The 19,677-nt window shown below is 43.9% G+C and overlaps 1 protein-coding gene across 4 annotated transcripts in view; it reads right to left on the bottom strand.

Annotated features, from left to right (window-relative positions):
- The window catches only part of LOC119649189, a 102,375-nt gene that overhangs the window by 58,034 nt on the left and 24,664 nt on the right, over positions 1-19,677 (bottom strand). Inside the window, exon 1 of one of the 4 annotated variants that reach the window (XM_038051219.1) lies at positions 17,685-18,035. The exons of the other annotated variants lie outside the window; for them this stretch is intronic. The gene's annotated coding sequence lies outside the window, so the exon portion shown is untranslated. Of the gene's footprint in view, positions 1-17,684; positions 18,036-19,677 lie in introns of those variants that run through there. 4 annotated transcript variants of the gene reach the window in all.

Genomic DNA, 19,677 nt, shown 5'->3' with positions numbered 1-19,677 from the left:
CGCTTTCATTCCAGGTTTTCGCTTGGTAACCTACCTGACCGCATCTCCGGCATGCTGTCCTCCTGTCGAGCCCTGGCAAGTCGCTGATGTGTGTCCACAGCTGTAGCACTTAATAGGGATTATCCGCATTCGTACACTGCGTACTACTCATCGCAGCGGTGAGCGACGCGTTTTTGCGCTACTCCAAAACGCAGTGAGCTCTTCCCCCTTCGCTGCTATTTTGTCGATTTTTTTTTGGATAATTAATTCCATCGAGGTAAAATCTCAGATGAATTTGAAGTCCAAAACAAAGTTCGTCCAAGTTGGATTTGCCACCGACATTATACGACTTCTCGAGGCGCTCGCACTATTCCTCTACTGTTCTGCGCTAAGTGTTCTTGAAGTGACCCACTTGTCGGCCATCTTGGGAGAATGGATTCCACGGCATGGCCAACAATGCAATTGTCACCTCTCCTTAATGTGTGACCTATCCACTGCCACTTCCGATCACCGTGCGCACAAATGCCAAGCCTGTCCGCTGACCTAGTTCTTCATTTAAGATACCGTCGGGTCAATTCACTTCGATGATACGGCGCAGATAAGTATTGACGACACCTTGGAATTGTTTAACAGTGAAATTCACTTTTCATGTGGTATTCCCAGAAAGAACACTAGTCTTGACTTGATTTTGCGAATCTAGCGCTGTTAATGCGTTAGGCGCCATCTAGTTCAGTACCGCCGTCGGCAGAAACCCCGCTTCCTAGATATACAAATTGATCGACGCTTTCGATGTTTTTCCCATTAATGCAGATAGGTAGAGTGCGATGACCCATCAGATTGAGAACCTTGGTTGGGTTTGTGTTTATCTTCAGTTCAATTCTACCTTCCTCTCTTTCCAAATCAGAGTCATTTGGGGAAGATTCATGACCCGATGAGAGAGCAAACAGATGTCATCAACATAGTCGAGGTGTTTGATAAAGGTGTCATCGCACACCAGATACACTTCCTATTCACGCTGTCGGAAGTTTTTTCGAAATCGGTGAAGACTAAGTGAAGCGAAGATCTAAATTCCGTGTACTATTCCAAAATTATTATATTAAGGGTGTTGATGTAGGAGGATCTAGTCTGTTCTCTGTCGAGCTTTCGAGATGTTCTCTGATACGTTCTAGGAATATTTTAGCTATGATCTTTCCACCTGCAGGGAGCACACATCTCTTTCTCGAATTGTCTCACTCATTACGTGTGACCTTTTTGGAAATCATTCTCCTCTTCCACTCTCTGGGAAAAGTCATGAATTCCCAAAATTTCCGTACGAATGAAAGTATAGCAGTAAGTGCAGGTGTAACGGTAAATAACTGTGCGGGGAGACAGTCAAGCCCAGCGGTTTTACTCCGTTTGAGTACGTTGATGCCGAAATGATTTCACTTCTACTTGGAAGAACAGGCCGTAGCCGCATGTTACGTCGATTAGCCATTTCATTCACAAGAGGAAAACCTCGTCGGATGTGATACGCTTAAGAGCCGTGGTGAAGTGTTCTTTCCACGTCTTCAGTTGTTCATCATTGTGGATGAAAAGTGACCGTTGACGTCCTTCACAGGCCCATCAAAAGATTTGAGACCACATGCAAATTCTTTCGTGATGAGGTATACTTTATAAATGTATCGTTGCATTCTGACGTTCTGTAGCATTTTCCGCTTCCCTGACCAGCGCAATAGTATATTTTCTCTTGTCACGGTGCGCGCTACGAGATTTCGCTCAGTATCGGAGTTCGAGTGCATCACGACTGCCATCACTCGCAGCGGTCATCAGAGCCTTCAACCCCTTCCGATCATCAATCCACTTCCACGACTCTGCAGTCAGCCAGATCTTATGACGCCCATTCAGGACGTGGCCGATGACCCGAGAAAAGAGCATTTTTGCTGGCTTCCCAATTCTTATTGATATACTCAGGCGGGTTATCTAGTACGCCGTCCGAATTTAGGAAGAATTTAAGGAATTACAGCTCTCCAGCCCGGAGAGAAGCAAACGTATGTCACCATCAGCAGATTATCCCTTTTGAGACCGATGTTAGCGCCTCCTTTGTTGCGCACATCCAGAAGACAACTCGTAAATCCATCGCTGATCGCAAAGTGGTCAATCTGATTGCTCGTACGGTGTTGGACAGTTGAAACCCAAATGACCTTATTATAGGCTCTGCGATTGAACAATGTGTTACCAATGACAAGGCGGTGAAAATTTCAGAAATTCACGAACCTCCCACCGTTACCGTTACGTTCGCCAAGACCGTGTTTCCTCATCACATGTCCGTACAAGAAGTTGTCAGATTACCCATCACGATCACTGAAGGTGATATTCAAAAGCCTCTCTGAGTTGCCTTTAATTGCACTTAAAAAGCATCCTTCTTTATTATATCGGAAGTCCCTGCTGGTGGATAGCATGGTACAGTTATAATGCTCCTTAACCTGGGCCGCAATCTTGTAGTTAGAAACCGGTCCCAGATCAAGAGAGTGCACCTTATGATAGAAGTCAGAAGCACCTCTACTACCACTTGGCTTTCCAGAGTAAAAAAGCACATTGCTATTAGTGTGGCCAGAAGGAAAAGAGTGCTCCCCAGAATGACACCATCTTACTTTGCTTAGGCTCAAAATGTCCAGCTTATATTGCTGGAATTCCCACGCAAGTTGGAAAAGGCGACGAACTCGTTTTCGCTGTTTTGTCCAAATCCTGAAAATACAGCTATATTAACATTAGCTCTGTTACTTCGAAACCAAGCTCTCATCAATTCATGTGTGCGTTGTGTTGTCGACGTATTCTGGCCTGGGGAATAAGAACTAAAGAATTTAGTCGGTGTACGGACCATCTGATCTGGTATAAGAATAATAAGTGAGAATAAGTGCAGCTTCTCAGAAAATCGTGGAAGGGGGGAGGGGATTTAAGCACATTCACGTGAATTGGAATAGCAATCTGGCGTTCAAGGCAGCCGGTCCGCTTAGACAGAATACACTTAACTGCGCGTGAGTTAGTTCCACGAATAAAAAAATTGCGTGGTCAATTAGGACCCGAACCCCAGAGGATCTGAAGAGTTGCTTCTGTCCTAGATGAACGTTTCTAAATAGTCAATTTGAAGCTTTTAAATACTATCATGCAGTGCCATGAAGGATCCTCGCAAGGCATCAACCGAGTTGCTGAACGTTGAGAGTGGAGAGTAGAAACGGCAATAAAATATCTCTGGGGGGGAGCTTCTCGAGGTATGCTCGAAGTATGACGGGTGTATCAAAACCACTTCGTATCTCTGTTAGTGTTCATCAAGGACGCGCCCTCTCCCCACTCCTCTTTGTTCTTGACACCGCTTTATGCAGATGATGTTTTCCTAGCATCTAATAGGAAAAATGATCTCGAGCAACTTGTCCAAAAATGGATGAAGTGGAGTTCCACAACTGGTGTTCTTTGTAACCGACGTATCAACGAACGTCTCAAATCTAAAATTTACCACAATGTCGTCCGTCCAGTCGCTCTCTATGGTTCTGAGTGTTTTCCGACTATAAAAGACAATGAACGGCGTGTTGCGGTAATGGAGACGAAGATGCTGTTGGACTAGTGGCGTGACACGTTTTGATCACATCCGAAATGAGGATATCCGCGATCGTTATGGGGTTGCACCGATCGTGGAAAAGTTGCGAGAGAGGCGTCTTCGATGGTATGGTCACGCATTGCGTGCCAACGAGAATTCACTTGCCAAGATTCGTCTGAACATCGAAGTCGATGGTAAACGACCAAAAGGCAGACCGAAATAACGGTGGCTTGATTCGCGCAGGCATTCGATAGAGCGAAATAGTGAAACCGATCACAACGAGCCGACCCCGCTAATGAATGGGACAAAGGCTGAAGAAAAAGAAAGAGGGAATATCACATTGAAGTCAGTTCAGTCAGTTTATTAAGAACAATTGTGAAAATGAGAAACGAAATCAAGATGATGTGTTATAAGTTGATACATAGAATTGACTTGACTCATGACTAGCCGTCCAACTAGAATATACCCTTTCGACAGTTGACCAATCGGACTCGAAATACACGGGAGACATTCATTGCAGCAACATTCCGAGCAACAGAGGCTACTTCGCATTCCATTAGACAAGGTCTCAACAGAAGCGTTGTATAACGATACTCGAATTATCAAATTTCCAATGTTAATGGCTACTTCCGAAACCAATATCAATTAAGGCAAACATTTCTAGGTCAGGCTTGGGCACAATGAAGCATCATTCCGACCAAATTCATTTGGTTCAATTCACCGATTAAAGGCCAATTCCAATGATTCGCGAACAGTACGTACATAGAGAGCAAGTTCAATACCGACTCCTGAATAAATGTAGAGTAACCTGGCAACTGAGCCAACCTCCCATTTGTTACCGATTTTCCCACAGAATCTTTCATATGTAAATCATATACGAGAACAGAAGCACATTAGAAGAAAAAAGATTCAATGGACAATTATCGAGCACGAGAGGGCGGAGGAAAATCAAGGTTTTATCAAAATATTTTTCCGATCTGTGTATGTTTTCATAAAACAAGCCAAGAGCACATCCAGATCGTCGTGTGAATCCAACCAGCCCCGAGTCAGAAACCACACAGAAGACACGACGGAAAACTGAGAATGAAGAAAAAATTCTTCTATGCCGCACCTATAAATGATTTGGATAAATTTAGAGATCCACTAAATCAATTTAGATGCAAATTATGGTGTAGATGTGGATCCAACACGAGATATTTATTGAATATCTTCTTCCTTCTATCTTTTTTGTTTTGGATTTATGGAAAATGTAGGTCAATAGCATGAAGTAGCTGCGCTTTAAAAAAAGATAGGATGGCAGTCGGTATCCACTATAAACAGAAAATACGGCCAGAATAGCATCACTCAGCTGTTTCGTCACATCTCGATTGGATTATGATGATGATGATGATGAAGAAAGATGAGCCATTTAGCATTGTTTGATTGGGAAAAGCTACTGAAATATCCACTTGATCCATTCTATATTTATCGGCCTGACTGATACGTTGTGATCGCTGGAAAAAAGGCGAGACCGGAATACATGGTCGAAGTCCAATAAGGAAGAGGAAGTCAAGATTCGGATCTGAATTATTCCTAATGAGTCAAAGAATGAATGCCGTTTCACTTAAATTGATGAACGACTGCATATTCAAGTGCACAGTGCATTATGGGCTGGAAAGAAAGGTACGGGACCGGCTCGAAATGGATATGTGCATTTATGCAATGCCGTGCAGCATTCCAGTCGGTTTGCACAAAAGAACTGTTTGGAATTGAATAGTCATTTCGAAATCGAAGCTCGTGTCGTACAAGCAATTGTACACGATCTGAAGTCAGGGAATCACTAAATCATTACCTCTCAAAACACACTCGCTTCTGCCACTCATCTGATATAATTCATCCAACTTTCTACGTTGGCTCTTTTGTTCTTTCAACCAACTCCATTCCAAGCATTCCGATCAAATCTTCATAATCCGCTGTTTAGATCTGTAGCATCAAAAGAAAAAATCTTGAAAATTTAAGTCTCGAATAAATCTTTTCCTCGTGGAGTATGTAAACAAATTGGGAGATCATGTTTAATTAGACGTCGTCAAAAAACATTGAGAACTCATTGGTATTGCTTACGAAGGTATGTTTGCTTTACTTGGCTCCGTACTCCAGCTAATTTGTTTACTTAAGGGCATATTTCGCAGTACTTAATAAAGGCAAATAAAGAAAATTATTAGCCCCTAAATTAAAATTTAGAAAAATTCACATGTGGGCTGTTATTCACACTTTAATTGATTAAGTGCGAGCAACTTCAGTGGGTTTCATTGGAATCTCTTTGAAGTATTTTGATTGTAAACTCTGTTTATGATTGGAGCTGGATCGTTATTGGGCTCATTAGATAGGTACAATACGATATGTAAATGGAGCACAGAGAGGCAGTTGTTAGCGTAATCAGTTCAATTTTACACATGTTGTCTGCGGAGGCTAGAATTCGAATAAAAATATATGACCTTGCCCTTGTTATGCGGAAGTTCAAGAATGTTTTCACAGTTGAAGTGTCGAAAAATAGAATTTCAGTTTAATAGCCTTTGATGTGATATGTGCTCAGTCATAAACTTAAACGGAAAAGCACTTCGCTAATTGAGCAGAAACATGAGAAAATTTCGTCAGCGTGGTAAACAGAGTATAAATGAAGTAAGTACTACGAAGTACATTTAGTTGGTCGACCCTATGAGTGGGCATGGTATGCTATCAGAATCTTCGTACTCGGTTACTGGCAATATAGACTAACTCTGCTTCTTAGGGAAAATAATCCAAGTATTGATTATGTTGTTTCATATTATTCTTTCATTGAATGGTTCAGTACGGACCATTGTAAAAGAGTAGTGCAAAACGGGCGAATTGAATTACTTTCAAATGCTTCAAATTTCGACATTTTACTCCAAAAATTGCAACCCACGCTCATTTATAACGTTTACAATAACAACTTTAAAAAGCTTGCATCTCACGTTGAGCAGGTGGAAAAATCTTCAAAAGACTCTGGCCTGGGCACGCCATAGTTGCGGAAATTTACCTACAAAAGCCACCCCCGACTGTAAAGGTATTGGATGTATCCTCTGTGACCTAACTGATCTCCAACTGATCCAACCACTCCCTGGTAGCAGGGGTCAGCCTGTAAGTCCAACGACTTGTTTCTGACTGGTGCCATCGCTGTTGTCATCTACTTATGGATCTCTCCTTTCCGGCTTTTTAAGGTTTTTTTGTTAATGAGGTGGAAATTTTCAAAAGACTCTAGCCTGAGCACGTCAGAGTGTGGGATTTTTACCCACTAAAACCACCCCCACTCCCCTCTATCCCCTGAAACCATCATTAGGTACTACATCACGGGACAGAGTTAGCTTACTTTTGCTAGGTCTCCTTTTGTCTACCCAACAATTAGCCTTAGCGGAAGAAATTGATGCGGTTAAGAAAAACGGCCTACTGCAGAAAAGGCTAAGAAAATTACGTCCATTCGTCGATCAGCAGGGCTTGTTGAGGGTCGGGGGTAGACATAGAAACGCAAATATCGCCGAAGATCATAAACATCCGATTCTACTACTTCGGGAGCAATTAATTATTCGTAAAGCACACAAGTACACTCTTCATGATAGCGCCACGGCAGTCCGTAATCTATTAGGGAAGCACTACTGGATTCTGAATTATCAGAAAGTGATACGCGACGATATACATCGGTGTATTACCTGCGTGAGGTACACAAATCAACGGAAGCAGCAGCTAATGGGCGATCTACCAGCAGTCCGGATCACACCAGGCCCGCCATTCTTGGATTATGGCGTGGACTACGCCGGGCCTGTCAAGGCACGAATGTCAAGAGGTCGATCAACAGCCACGCTGAAGGGATGTGTCTGGGTTTTCGTCTGTATGGTGACACTTCATTAATTTTTCCATCATCCTCCAAGTTGTTTCAGAGGCTAGCATGTGATCCACGATATTCTCGACAAGAGCGCCCCGACACTAAATTACACCTCCGCCATGTGTGCGGCGAACCTGGCAGTTAAAAAGAACATGCACCACATCCTCCGGATTAATTACGCACGTTGGGTAACATGGTGAGCTATGCCCGTGTCCGCTTACGAAATGCTTTAGGTCGTAGTTAACTTCACCGTGCCTATGTTTGATCCATTTTGAGATATCTGGGATAATCCCGCTAGTATAGCGTCCTTTAGATGAATCATGTTATATCTTTTGTCACTCCAAAATAGCGTCACTTAGTGCTAATTGCCGACGATAGTTACAGGGCCCGTCGATTGCATATGTTAAGTCATAGAGACGTCGGTCTTCGTTCGCCAAGATCTTCGCCTTATGTTGTAGCATAAAGCAATATTGAGCTGACAGACCTCGAGATAACAAACCAACGACTTTGCTTAGGGCGACCTATGGTGCGGTAACATTTTGCCATTTTGCCTTGCTGTTAAATTCTCAAAATCCCGCTTGAATTTCAGTTTCTTGGTCAATCATGACTCTAACGTATTTAAGCATTAATTGCGAATTTACAATGTGTTTGCTAATCCTGAGCTTTGTCGAGGATGCAAATATACCTCGGTTTTATTCTCTGCGAGTGTCAGACTAGCAGATCTGATTTCAAAAGTTGCTTCGTTTGTGAGGACCTCGATCTCCTTAATATCTTGCGCCAAGATTGTCACTCCGTTGTCGTCTGTGAAGCCAATGACTGTCACTCCTTTGGGTAGCTGCAATTGCAAAATTCCATCCATTGTTATTCACAGCCGAGAACTGAGGACCGATTCTTGTGGAACCCCATAAATTGTTCCATACGTCTTAGGCCACCGTCCGGATCGTAATACAGTGGCCTCTCCTGGAGAAATCCTACAACTATGTACTATGTGTAAACACAAAACCTTATTCAAATCGGTTTACTATCTGTCTGTTCGTGTGTCTGTCTGTCTGTCCGTCACACGCATTTTTCTCGAAGACGGTTATAGCAATTGACACCAAATTTGGTAGAAAGCTGGGAACTGTAAACCCTCACGCATACAGTGAGTTACAACCTTTTACGACGAATTTAAGGGAGGGTCTCCATACATGCAAAAGGGGGGTGTAAATTGTTTTTTCATCAATTTAAACCTGTACAGGTATTGACGGTATCCTCTATGGCCGGTGAGAAACTTGGTGAGATTATAATTGATCTCTATATGCTTTCCCTTCAGTCCAACGACCCTTTTCTAACTGGTCCCATCGCTGTTGTCATCTGCTTATGGATCTCCCTTTTTCGGCATCTTTCACCTGCGATAAAGAAGGGATGGACCTGCCGTTATATATGTTCATCATCTCGATGTCAGTCGGCGGAATCCCGAGATGACGAAAGCTGCATCATCTGAGACGACCCTGATGCCAGAACACACACTTAAGGCGTCTTTTCCTAAGCGAATATTATACCAGAACATCCGCTCTTGCAAGTAGTTAAAGTCAAAAAATAATTGGCCGAGTTGAATGCATTCTTCGCAGCCGGTGTCGCCAGTACTCTTCCTTCCGTGAATTGCATTTTCGGCCAAGCCAGTAACAATTTTGATGGCATCAATGGTTACACGTTTACGTAAACTTTTATTTTCCTTTGGTTTCGCTTCGGTATTCCCAATTTGGGTACATGTTTTCCTCCCTCTAAAATTTTAGTTCCGTTTGTTGGCCTGATCAAGACGCCTTCCTTCCTTTTTGGCGCTTCTCCTACCTGATCGAGGGTCGACGACCTTCTGTTTGGTGTCACTTGGGCAGGGATGTTCGGCTTTTCCTCGGGTTTTCTTTCTTCTTCCTGCGATCTATTGTAAAGCACCCTGAGTTGATGTCTGCCTGTCCGTCTACCTTTCTGTCTGTCTGTCACATCCTGGTACTCAGAGATGGCGGTGAGGAAGACGGAACGGCAACCCTGTCGGCTGAACCAAAACCAAGTGGCCGAGGAGAACCTCCATAGTGGTGGCACCGGGAGACGCTGTATTCATTTTGGCTTGTCGGCCGTGATACAGTAGGCGAATGCTCCAAAGGACTAATTAGGGCGATCAAACCCGAGTCTGCACGGGGACTCATCTGAAGTGGCAATTTGGCCACGAAACCTTACCAGGGGTATACTGGTAGCATGGGAACCGGGATAGCTCTTGGACTCTCATACTTCGGGTGAACTCCCGTTGTATGAGAGTACAGCTCGGTTGTTAGCGGTTGCCCCTTAGTGGGAGCTTCACGGGGGTTGCGGTGATGCTCAAGCGAGAAGAGACCTTCTGGCCTTGGCGTGGTGTTGCGTTTCAACACGGGTGCCGTACTCCTTAGGTCGGTAGAGATTTAGGTAGGTCTTACATCAACCAGTACGAATGATAAGCCATGCATTTGGTATAGACTGGTATCATTGTTGCTTGTCTCAGCGGGGCTCTGATTGTGGTTACAAAATCAATCCGTGTCTTAAGAGGACCGTAGGATTAAGTCTCACGACAGGTACCTACGTTACGTCACACCCGACTTATTAGAAAACGGCTAGACTGCTTGTCGCGAAATTTGGTGAGAACGTGTGGTCTGTCAATCTCTTTTCATATAGCTAGTGGCGCCATTTTATGTTGAGTTTAAGGGGGGGCTACCCACACATGCGAAAGGGGTGTGCAATTTTTTTTCACAGAATATGACCGTGTGGGTTATCAAATGAAAGAGTTCAATTAGTACTTTTTGAAATTGGTGCCATAATCGGGTGAAATTTAGGAGTGTGGGCTCAAAAACTGACCACCAAAAGTGTAACAGTGTAACATTCCAGAAATCTGAAAAAGATCACAGTGGTGTATCTAAACCAAATCTAGTCCTCAAAATACATCCCATTTCGATATCTGCACATATCAAATTAATAATAGCATATTTAAGAAATTTAGCCAGAAACTCCTTAAGTTCATGCTAGAAGTACAAAATTTGGCAGTGGTATAAGGGACAACATTGATGCCTTCTATGCCTGTGGGAAGTTTGAAGTAAATACATTGTTATAGAAGGGGAAACTGTCATATTTTATGTGAATTTCGTGTATTATAAAATGTTTATGACATCATAATCGCATATCAATTCGTCAATACCACAATAAAATGAATTCATATAAATGGGGGGTCGTTGGGAAACATTTTATTTTAGTTTTTTAATCAATTATACATGAATCAATTACTCAAGGCAGACATATGTAGTGTTCGCCGGCTATAAAAGACAATGAACACATCCTGGGGTAGTGGAAACGAAGATGTTGCGTTGGACTAGTGGCGTGATACGTTTTGATCACATCCGAAATAAGGATATCTGCGATCGATATGGGGTTGCACCAATGGTGGAAAAACTGTGAAAGAGACGCCTTTGATGGTATGGTCACGTAATTCGCGCTAACGAAAATTCGCTTGCCAAGATTAGTCTGAACATCGAAGTCGATGATAACCGACCAAAAATCCGGCCGAAACAACGGTGGCTTGATACGCTGGATGGGGATTTAAAAGCCTCGCGATTGCATCCAGATCAGCAAATATATGCGACCTACTTTTCTCGCCAAGATTAAGGGGTTTATTCAGAATACCGTTCAAACGCGGGATTTTACTGTCCTTCAACGCGGGATTTTACTTACCTTCAACAGCTCGTCTCTGGTGACATTCAGAGATTGCTGGAAAATTTTAGTGCCCCCTCTATGCGAATTGCAAACACTATCCGAATTAGTGAAAAACTGGGGGTTATTCTAAGCAAGAGGCTTCTTTAAAAAAATGTGAAACGAGCTCTCATAGCTTATGGACTCTGAAGGCAGGCCTTTTCCTTTATATGGGTATTCAGACTTTAGGTAGTAATGTACGTTGCTGTCCGCTCACGCATCTGTAGTTTGGTAGGTTAAGGTGGGAGAAATAGCCGCATCAGTGCCATAAGCACTATATCCAACGCAGCTTTAAATGGTTATTGGCTTAGATCTTTGAGGAAACAGTGGACATGGGGGGCACAGAACACTGGAAGAGTTATCGGTAGAACAGGATCCAGTTTTAATAGTGCCTTCTGATTCTCGGATCCCCATGGATCCGTTTGGTAGAGGATATGAATTTATCCTGAAACGTAGAGAAAACTGGGAGGAACTAGAAGAGTGCGGGATATATGGGAGCCCTCCACACCGATGGCAACAAACAGAACAGGGTTTTGGAGCAGGAGTCTACCTCCCGAGTAAAAGCAGGAAGCAGGCCTTGGAACAATATACAGCGGTCTTTCAGGCTGAACTGTATGCAATACTAAGGGCGGCAATCTGGGTGATTGAGAGTCGAGTTTGGGCATTTCCGTTCTACCACTAAAAAAAAAATTTGTGTGGATGGCGTAGCAGGGTGGAAACCCCATACTCCGCACCACCGCTTTTGGTTCGTCCGGTCATTTGTCATCGATGTTCAGACCAATCTTGGCAATACCATCGAAGACGCCTCCCTCGCAATTCTTTCAGCATCGGTACAACCTCATATCTATCACGAATATCTTCACTTCGGACATGATCATGGCTTTATCACAAACCCTCTGAGATGGCAATGGCAAACAATATTGAGTGTGTGGACTAACAAACTAGAGAAGTTTATATTGGGTTTTCTTGTAGAGCGCAGATATCGATGCGCTTCTCTGAAGGGCACTTACGAGTTACTCTGTCTTTCCAGTGAGGGTGCCAATATTTAGCGTGCAGGCAAGTATTTGATTTACTCTGACTAATTAACTTTACGCCCTGACGCTGTGCATGCAATTGTTAAGGTAGCTGCCACCAAGAGAGATCACGTAGGATTTAGTGTAGTGGAATAATTCCAACTATACTTTCTTTATCTCTCTCTCTCTGATCCTTTGAGGACCGCCACGCTATGTGCGTTCTTATGAATTACTCATTATAGCAGCCCATAAGTCAAAATGTGCCATTATATCATGAGGGGAGGAGGAAGATAGTGGTCGGGGACTACCTAACTTGGTATCTCGATTGGGGTCCCTAATGGACGGCATTGAAATCGCCTCAGAAAATTTCTTTGTGTTTTCAGATCGTTTTAGATCATGGTTCACCCAAGATGGTGGGCCTGATTGTGTTACTGTGCAACACTGAGGAGTCAGAAACAATTCATATCTTGTTCTTGCCAAACGCTCACTCATGATTGATATAAATCCGAAATACGACAAACGGCAGCGCAGTTTAAGCAAGACGAGGAACAGTCATTGATGAATTAGAAAGCAGGCGGTTCCCTACTTCTGCAAAATGAAATATTTAGCAATGTTGTTGCTAATCTATTGGGAAGTGCCCTGCTCACGCATCCGAGCATGACGGTTAGACCCAACTCTGCAGTGAAATTCATCTAAAGTAACTCTTGCCAAGAAACCTCAAAGGAGATTATCAGGTATCATGGGACCCAGAATGATCCCCTAAAGGTATGTGCTCTATGAAAATGTGCCTCCGGCCCGGTTATTTGCGGTTGGACCCCTAGCGGGATTTTCATGGTGCTTGTGGTTGTGCCCATATTCCTGACAGAATTCCTTGTGGGATCAAATGTGGAGTTGCGCTCTACAAGCCTATAATTATGGCAGGTTTCACATCCACACGTACTCACTATAAATCAGTACCGCGATGCCAGTTACGGCAGGATTCTGATTGCAACTGTCAAATCAGTCTGTGTTCAAAGAGAACCGCGGAGTTATGCCTACGCAGCAGGTACTCACTTTAAACCAACCAACAATACGAGTTATCCGTAAGATTCTCACTGACAATCGGATGAAAACTATGGACGACAAGACTAGATTCGTTGGGCAAATAAGTAAGCGCTCATTCATAGAGTCTCCTTTGAAACTTTAATTCGATCACACCTTATTCACCAGAATCGCACATGATAATTCCTTCCTATTTCCTTTACTCAAGGTCCATTTAAGGAACATGAGCTTCTAAACAGATAAATACGTAGAATTTGCTCTTACCTGAGTGAAGTAGACATGAAATAGACACAGGCAGGGTTTGGGAAGAATACTATCACGGTTTACAGGAAGCGTCCACGAATTGGTGATTATATAAAAATATTGATATCCGCCTGCTAAATGAAAGACATTAAAATTTACTTTTGTAAATCAAGTAACTTATTTTCGTAGAGTAGGGCTTAATGACTATATACATATGTATATACATATTATAACGGCATAGCCACCCATGGAGAAATATATTGCAATAACCACGAAATGCTTTCCCCATACTAAGACACCTCAAGCAATAAACATCGAGATAAATTCATTAGGTGGGTGTATAATATGATTGATGACAAACAATACCGTCTAGACTAGCATCAAGCGATGACGTAATTCTTGAGCAATTGATATTTGACGTACCATGAAAGATATCGGCTCGAAGGTCATCTATGTAGATTATCTATGTAGATTATGATATGAATTTCTGGGAAATACTTCCGAATTAGAACAGTCAGCCCAGATTTCATCATCATCATCAACGGCGCAACAACCGGTATCCCGTCTAGGCCTGCCTTAATAAGGAACTCCAGACATCCCGGTTTTGCGCCGAGGTCCACCAATTCGATATCCCTAAAAGCTGTCTGGCGTCCTGGCCCACGCCATCGTTCCATCTTATGCAGGGTCTGCCTTGTCTTCTTTTCCTACCATAGATATTGCCCTTATAGACTTTCCGGGTGGGATCATCTTCATCCATACGGATTAAGTGACCCGCCCACCGTAACCTATTGAGCCGGATTTTATCCACAACCGGACGGTCATGGTATCGCTCATAGATTTCGTCATTGTGTAGGCTACGGAATCGTCCATCCTCATGTAGGGGGCCAAAAATTCTTCGGAGGATTCTTCTCTCGAACGCGGCCAAGAGTTCGCAATTTTTCTTGCTAAGAACCCAAGTTTCCGAAGAATACATGAGGACTGGCAAGATCATAGTCTTGTACAGTAAGGGCTTTGACCCTATGGTGAGACGTTTCGAACAGAACAGTCTTTGTAAGCTGAAGTAGACTCTGTTGGCTGACAACAACCGTGCGCGGATTTCATCATCGTAGTTGTTATCGGTTGTGATTTTCGACCCTAGATAGGAGAAATTGTCAACGGTCTCAAAGTTGTATTCCCCTATCCTTATTCTTGTTCGTGTTTGTGTTTGACCAGTGCGGTTTGATGTTGTTGGTTGATTCGTCTTCGGTGCTGACGTTGCCACCACGTATTTTGTCTTGCCTTCATTGATGTGCAGCCCAAGATCTCGCGCCGCCTGCTCGATCTGGATGAACGCAGTTTGAACGTCTCGGGTGGTTCTTCCCATGATGTCGATATCGTCAGCATAGGCCAGTAGTTGGGTGGACTTGAAGAGGATCGTACATCTTGCATTCACCTGAGCATCACGGATCACTTTCTCGAGGGCCAGGTTAAAGAGGACGCATGATAGCGCATCCCCTTGTCGTAGACCGTTGTTGATGTCGAATGGTCTTGAGAGTGATCCTGCTGCTTTTATCTGGCCTCGCACATTGGTCAGGGTCAGCCTAGTCAGTCTTATTAATTTCGTCGGGATACCGAATTCTCTCATGGCCGTGTACAGTTTTACCCTGGCTATGCTATCATAGGCGGCTTTAAAGTCGATGAACAGATGGTGCAACTGTTGTCCATATTCCAACAGTTTTTCCATCGCCTGCCGCAGAGAGAAAATCTGATCTGTTGCTGATTTGCCTGGAGTGAAGCCTCTTTGATATGGGCCAATGATGTTCTGGGCGTATGGGGCTATCCGGCCTAGCAAGATAGTGGAGAATATCTTATAGATGGTACTCAGCAACGTGATACCGCTATAATTGCTGCACTGTGTGATATCTCCCTTTTTATGTATGAGACAGATTATGCCTCGTTGCCAATCGTCAGGCATTGATTCGCTGTCCCATACCTTGAGCACAAGTTGATGAACCACTTGGTGTAACTGGTCGCCTCCATATTTAACCAATTCGGCTGTAATTCCATCGGCTCCTGGCGACTTATGATTTTTTAGCCGATGAATTGCACGGACTGTTTCTCCTAAACTTGGTGGTGGCAGTATTTGTCCGTCGTCTTCAGTTGGCGGGACCTCCAACTCGCCGATGTTCTGGTTGTTCAGTAGCTCATCAAAGTACTCAACCCATCGCTCTAATATGCCCATTCTGTCGGAAATCAGATTTCCCTCTTTGTCTCGGCAGGATGAGCATCGAGGTGTATAAGGCTTCATCCTGCTGACTTGTTGGTAAAACTTCCGCGCCTGGTGCGGTTGCTCCCTGTACTTTTCTAGTTCACAGACTTGTTGGTTCTCCCAGGCTTCCTTTTTCCGTCTGTGAAGTCGCTTCTCCGCTCGACGGAGTTCGTGATAAGTCTCTGCGCGTGCCCGCGTTCTTTGAGAATGCAACATTACTCGGTATGCGGCATTCTTCCGTTCCGTTGCTAGCTTACATTCATCGTCAAACCAGCCGTTCCGACTCCTTTTGCGGCTGGGGCCAAGTATATTTGTGGCCGTATCCATGATAACGTTCTTCAGGTGGTTGTGAAGATCATTAGTTGATGCTTCATCTCCAGGTCCTCTATTGACTGCGGTTATTACGGCATCCATTTCCCTCTTATAGGTGTCGCGGAGGGTTGTGTTGTGGATGGCTTCAGTGTTCACTCTCACCTGATTGTCAGAGGGGATTCTAGGTGGTATTGTTATTCGAGCTCGGAGCACCATGCCAACGAGATAGTGATCCGAGTCTATATTGGCCCCCCTATATGTTCTGACATTCATCAAGGCTGAGAGGTGGCGGCGTTCGATCAACACGTGGTCAATTTGGTTGAAAGTGTTCCCGTCTGGAGAGGCCCACGTATGTTTGTGGACTGCTTTCCGCGCAAACCAGGTACTTCCAACAACCATTTCGTGTGACCCTGCTAATTGAATAGTCCGCAGTCCGTTATCATTTGTTTTTTCGTGTAAGCTATGGGAGCCAACGTATCGCCTGAATACGGGCTCCTTCCCTACTTGGCTGTTAAAATCCCCAAGTATGATTTTGATATCATATCTGGGACAGGCTTCTAGGGTTCTTTCTACTGCCTCGTAGAAGGTATCCTTCTCCGACTCTGCAGTCTCCTCTGTAGGGGCGTGAACGTTTATGAGGCTTATATTTCTAAACTTGCCTCGCAAGCGCAGAGTGCATAGCCGTTCGCTTATACTTTCAAAGCCGATAACAGCAGGTTTCATTTTTTGGCTGACTAAGAAACCTACTCCGAGCACATGGTTCACTGGATGGCCGCTATAATATATGGTGTAGTGGCTCTTCTCCAGGAAACCGGTCCCTGTCCATCGCATCTCTTGCAACGCTGTTACATCAGCCCTATATTGGGACAGGGTATCGGCTAGCTGCTTATCAGCTTCATCTCTGTACAGGAAGCGCACGTTCCATGAGAAAATGCGCAAATCGTTGTTCCTTTGTCGTTGCCGGGTCCGTCGTTTTAATATCCGTCCTATCCGAGGCTCCTGTTGTGGCTTCGTAACAGGTTGTTTTCCGTGTAGGGTTGTCAGCCCTACCCAACCCCCAACCTGGAGGACCCGTTGGTACAATTTGTCCCGTTTTTAGGCGCGGGAGACTCGCCTTCATCCTTCTCCATCTGCAGCTTTTCGTCAAGAAAGAGCTCCCAGCGGTCACCACGTGGAGGTGGAGATAGGGTTTGGTAGTAGAGCTGTTGGTGTTGGTTCAGCAGGCATTTCCCAGGTTTTATGCTCCATCGTGGGTACCAATCCACGTTTCGCCCCGGGACCTATACTACCCTTTGACCACCCAGCCCAGATTTGTGCACTAAAAATAGTTTCTCGGCAGACGTGATAATAGGAAATGGCACTTTTTTAGGGTTATTAGAGGCACACTTCCCATTGTCCCTATACACATGTCGACTCTTTACCTTGTAAACAAAGATAGCCAAAGATAGCCCGTATAGGTCTAGACTCATATGTAACGTATATCCCTCATATTCCGCAAGAAGGGATAAATTCCGCTGATGAGCAGAGCTACTTATTGCAGCTCCATCAGCCTCCTTTTCACACCCCTTAACATACTTCGCTACTTCTGCTAGAACTTTGCTCATACCTTGGAATCAACAAACAAAAACAAGTATCTTAAAGCAGGACACTTACCCGTTGGATTAATTAGCATGAGAGTACCAATCACCAATTACCACAGACGCAAACTATCTATTAGCAAATTATCACATTCTCAAACATATAATTTACATACAATCCGACCCGAAACACAGGCTACCTTGTACGTATCGTAATTGCAGATAAAAATCAATAAAACAAACACACTTGTTCGCTAATTGTCACGTGCACGTTGGCTTATCCGATCGCCTGCATCCGTAGATCGAAACTCGCCCCGTGAAATGGTCAATTACTTAAAATATGGTCAAACCGCCGAGTGATAAACTGTCACCAAACACGTTCTAAATCCGCTGCGAGAGGCAGTGGGCGACTGTTTACCTGTCCACTTACCACTTAAGAACTTAATGCGCCTACTGATAGCGAGTGAGTGCAGGCTGCAGAACGCAGCAGCATGTTATGACGGCGATGCACCGTGGTATCGAACAATGGAAGCAACCACTTAACACCTTCCCTGCCGTCTACGTGTGTTATCTCACCTTTGAGCACTCAGTCAGACAAAGTATCTTTCGAACTTTGTATCTGTCGCTTCAGTGATTTGTCTATAATTGGGTGACAGCTCGGTTGAGGGTATGACCTCAAATTCTGGCACCTGTTATTTACTCTAGTTCAATCCTAATGCACCAGTCAAGCGGAAAACACCTTTGGACACTTAGTCAATGAATAATTGCATAATTTTTCCGATTTCCTGTGTTAGGTTTTCAGTTACAAAGGTGGAGTGGTCGCCTATGACCAGTTCAGCCTTGGCGGTGTTACATTGAGTGTAGACTTGCATGCATACTAAGGAACAGATATTTGCGGAGAACTAGTTAAAAAGACTAAGAAAGATCGATGCATGCACATTAATGCTGGCCAGTGGGTTCAGACGTGTCGGCCCAAATTTAAAGACTTTGAAGTAGAGGGACAGTAGCCTCCCCGTAGCATCAATTTTGCACCTGTCTGCAACTTTTCAAAGCACTGCGATAGCCTACCACCGACAACCCTATTCGTCACCTCCGCAATCTTGGGTAGCCCGCGGTAAGCGACGACATCCGTCCCGCCATTCTGGTCCCTACGCTATTTTACTCACTGATGACTGGCTGGACCGTCAACGGTCCGACCCGTAGTACGAGTTCCATTCATAGTCCATAAATGCCTACACTATTCTTCCATTTAAGAGATCTTACCTTTCAGGTGTCATGCAGCGCTTACTCAGCCCATACTTTGTTCAGGCGTTGGTTGTCGCCGGGCTGACTGCAAAAGTCCAGTCCGATACAGCTGGACCGGACTGCAACAGCGTCCACTCTTCAGGGCATGTCAATCAAAATTTTCCTCTCCGTGACCATGCATTTCTGATTTATGGACACGGCGACTTATATGGTCATCATATGTTTGAACAAGTACACGTTGACGGGTATTGGGTCCATTTGGAAGATCTTTTTAGAAAATTTCTTTTTTGCTTTCTTCAATTTCTTGGTAAGAAACATGATAGGCGCGTTGAGTTAAGAACGTACACAAATGCGTTTATAATGAAGGCTTTTCAGAATTTATGGGTCTTATCCGCAGCCATATACCCATATGGCTATACATTCACACATGGCTTGACCTTTCGCTTGGAGCAACTTCGAGGATTCTTTACTATCCAAGCAAATTTATTGAGAAAGAGAATCTTGGATTTTAGATACTCCAACGTTGCTTTCACTGAAGCTTCCTATGAACTTGTGATTAAAAATATTCTAGGAAGTATTTCTGGCAGACTTAGTTTGCTCAATCATAAGACGTAATCAGCCTTCTTGGAATACTTTTTGTCAGTGTCTAACATATGATGCCGTGGATAATTACTGTTTTGAGTGACTTAGAATTAAATGGGTTGTAGCGTCCCGGAATTGATGACCCCATGATTCAATATTTCTTCAATTCTAATTGAGAATAAATGGGTTTCAAAAGAATCATGAATCATTTTTTAATGACGAGCGTTTTTGTAACAGTGCTT

The sequence above is a fragment of the Hermetia illucens genome, chromosome 2, assembly GCF_905115235.1.
Source record: "Hermetia illucens chromosome 2, iHerIll2.2.curated.20191125, whole genome shotgun sequence".
Classification (NCBI taxonomy): domain Eukaryota; kingdom Metazoa; phylum Arthropoda; class Insecta; order Diptera; family Stratiomyidae; genus Hermetia; species Hermetia illucens.
This window is presented reverse-complemented; position numbering and strand designations above follow the sequence as displayed.